Here is a 4,245-nt window from a genome sequence, read left to right on the forward strand (position 1 = left end):
TATGAATATATATGAGTGAGTATATATGCATACATACATATACACATTCATATACATAAACATACGCACATGCATCCATATATGTATATATCAGACAGAGTTGCAGTCCCAGAGCTGTGAATCTGAGGTGTTTGTGAGCGTGGGTCGCGAGCCTCCTGTGCGCCGAGCGTCACCCACTCACCGAATCCCTGACATGTTGCCTCCCTCTCTCAACTCCGAGGCTTTTTCTTGCGTTTTCTTGTACAAAAGTGATCCAACATTGTGAAGTGGCTGGTCCATTGAGTTGCAATGTAGACTTATTATTTTCCGCCCTAGATGAAGAATATCTTTTCTGGTGCTACAGATATCAACAGAAACTTTTTTTTCCATAAGTAAGCACAGTATTCGGACAACGCAGATAAATCGTCAGCCTCCATGGAAGCCTCCTTCATGATTTTGATTGAATGTCTGTTTTTAATGATTTTTTTTTTATTGCCTGTTTTAAATCATGCTCTGTAACGTGTCTCATATATATCCCTCACCTGTCATTTATAGGCCTTAACTTAATATAATGTATATAATTTTTAATAATGTTTGTGTATATATTATGAGGGAACCAATGCTGGGACGATGTAGGCCTTTGGTTAGCCCGTTCACTGAGAGAGGTGTTGTTGGTTCCTCTAAGTTGCTTGTTAAGTTCTCCATCAGAGTGCTGTGTTGCCAGCCGTGCAGTGACATTGTGATATAATCAGTCATTGGTACAGATCCTTGAAGGTGTTTTCTGATTCTCCTGAGAACTTTTGGGACAGTGCATTTCGTTCCTTTAAGTATAAATCGGTTGGTTTCATATTCTACAGCCTGCAGCATTTCTAGTGCGTTGACGAATTCATACATAGACGGTGCTCCTCTAATTATGGTCGCTTACTATCAACTCTTCTAAGTTATGTAGTTATTTCCCTAGGCTGAAAGTTTCGGTTTCAGTTATGTATTTGATTATTATATTTTATCGTTTTATTTAAAGCAGTGATGATGATGATTTCTTTTAGCTTTCTGTCTATTATGGTATATTATAAGGTTTAAGACTTAGCACTATCTGCATGTATTTAAACAGGTACATGCTTTAGATGAAATTTCGATTAGTTCCAGTGCATGAAATACTCAATGTCTTGGAATGGTTTAGGTCAATCGTGTTATTAGGTTATGAGAGTAATCGTGGCCAGTGAGCACAGTCGTTTTGTTCGATCAACACACTTTCTTGACCGTCTTTCTAGTTGCTACTTTATCCAGCTGCCTTTTATTCGCCGGCCAACCTCTTCTCTGAAGTCGCTAGCATGTCCTCAGCCTGCAGACGCCATGGCTAGTCCTAAGGCCACCTTGTCCCGGTTGGCTGCAGTTCCATTGTCTGTGATTTTTTTGTTACTCTGATACATTTTGTGGGTGACCTTGCAGCTGTGACCCCCGCATCGGTGATCTTGACCTCGCAAGGTCGTAATATCATGATTCCATTGATGTTACAGTGTGGCTGTTACAATCCACGAGTGGCTGTGGCAAGCACATGCCCACGAAAAAATCATCTGCTTTTCCTTATTTAGCAATTTATTGCCAGTATTAATAGTGAGCGTCACATGGTATACAATAAACTTGTGATCCATTATGTGAATTTTTATCCTTTGCATAACATTTTAAGTGAACATCCCTTTGCCCGTTGTTGTCGTGATGGAGCTTAGAAAACGAAGACTTGAGACCCAAAGCAGGGGATCCCCCTGCCTAGGGACTCAGCCCTCGACTCAACTAATTTTACACGGTCTTTTTCCCTCCCCTTTTCGTTTCCGTCTTTTCCCCAACCCCTTCTACTATCCATTTCCATTTTCAACTAGCTGACTATGTGCCAGTCATGAACGGCCTGGGGGAATCATGGGCACGGTGTTTCCCAGTTTAGCTGTTTAGCCCGTTGTCTCTCCCCAACATACTCTTAAGTTTTATCATGGCCAGTAATGAAGACTTGTACCCTTATTAGGGGCAATGAGGCTTATCCCTTCATCAAACAGCCCCACTGATTCAAATTCTCCCGGTTCTCTAACCCCAGGCTCTCCTTTGAACACGACTCTGAACATTGCTACTACTACCCCTTTCAATGCCTACTATGACATCATCCACCCAGGTCAACATTCAACCTGCACGAGACATTTCTACTCTCCCAATATGCTCAACTTCATCCCCTCTTCCTCTAGCACTACTATACAACCTTACTGTCCACCTCTCTGTAATGCTATCTCTCTGAACCCTCTTCCACATTCCCGACCTTCTACTATCCCCTCCTCTACAAATATCTTGAATAATTTGTGGCCACTTTTCCACAACAATTTATTAAATGCTCTTCAGTATCAAGACTTACTGTGTTAGATCAATAAATGTTTAAATATACTCATTGTCTATAGTGTATCTTTAAATAATTAATCAAAGTGACAATATTAATATTATTTTTTAGTGCCATTCAAGGTTTGAGTTAAATCTTTGTAAAATAAAGCAATACATCTATTAACTGAATATTATCAATGCAATATAATAAAATGACAATACTAAACTTTACGTGAAATAAAGAATAGATAAAATATAAATTTTGTTCTTAACTCTTTAAATACAACTGGACAGTTATGACTGTTATATAATTATCAATCATAAAACTTGATGAAAACAAAATCAACAATATTCAAAATTATGTTATATCTTCATGAATCAAATATTATAAAACAAAACATTATTTATAATTAATTATTCAATGTCTCAAAGCTAATAAATGGATTAGGCATTACACAAAATAATGATGATCAATAAACAAGCAAATAGTTAAATTATTGTAAACATGATCAGATAATTAAACATTATTCTAAGATATAAATTATCTTAAGAAAAACATAGTTAATTATTACAAACACAAATTAAGTTGTATTTCTATGTGAATATATGGATCAAACATCAAACAAGTAAAAGTAATAATCATGACAAAAGCAAATACTTGATAGACAAAAAATCAATCCTAGGCTCCGTCGGAAAATAATAGGACTCGTCACTGTCAACACACTCTTGCTGAGCTATCAGTCTTACAAAACACTTAATTGTTTAATTACACGTAACTAAAATTAACTTAAACTAACCTATTCAGTCTCATTAACTTTTAATAAAGAAATTATATCTAACATAATGTTTTTATATGACCTTGATGTCTAGATGTATTTATTTTGACCATTAACTATTAACACAATATTGCCACAGCATTAGCTAAATTTGATAATCAAGTTGTTTCATAACATATTCATTAAAATCTCCCTTTTCTTCCTAATCCTAACTATGTTCCCTTGTTACTGTCTTCAATTTCTAACTCCTGTCCACTCTGCTTCATCACGATGGTGCACTAAAATACTTCAATACTTATTGAGATGAACATGGCTACTGGACGCTACTCCGAAATCGAATCCACATTCTCCGAAACTAAGCGTCCTTTTATTTTCGATATGGAGCTCACCCGGTCACGCCCTTGCTGGTTATCACTTAATTATTTCTTATAGTTCGAAAGATACCCGCATCAGGACTTTTCTATGTCCCAGTACATTTTCATCACTTCTAACATTTTCTACCTGCCATACGAGTTCATTTCTTGTTCCCAAACTGATTCACTATGATCTTTATTGCGATCGATTAGAACTGCTTGTTGTTTCGCACTCGTGATTTATTTTTTGCTTTTGTTGGTCCATCACGAGGTGTCACTCTCTGTCACATGATGATCTTGCCACTTTGAGTAATAGGGCGCTTTTTTTTCATCTATGTCTTGTCCTCTTAACCATACTTTTTGTATGGAATCTACTTCAAAACTTCGCGATGTTATTCTATTTTTGGCGTCTCGTCTCGCGTGATGATGACTAAGCCTTCAAGTGTCTACGACAAATACTCTGTTTAGCCCAGCCAAATGGGATTGCTTTGTCGTCGTCCCCCCCCCCCCCCCCCCCACACACACACAGCCCCTTACGCTGAGAACGCTTTCCTCTTCCAAAAATGCTTCCACAGCAAGTAGGCAAAGTTTCCTTCAGCAGCCGTCCCAAATGCCTTGTCACAGTTACATCCGAATCCCAAGCTATATTATTATCTTCCTTAACTGACTTCACCGGCAAACCCATACCTGCCCAACCTCACCCCCCTTTAATACTTGCACCTGAACCCTGTCTACTGCCCTGTATATGACAAGGATTGGTCAGATAGTAGAGAACACTT

Source organism: Penaeus chinensis, chromosome 37 (assembly GCF_019202785.1).
Source record: "Penaeus chinensis breed Huanghai No. 1 chromosome 37, ASM1920278v2, whole genome shotgun sequence".
NCBI classification, from domain to species: Eukaryota; Metazoa; Arthropoda; class Malacostraca; order Decapoda; family Penaeidae; genus Penaeus; species Penaeus chinensis.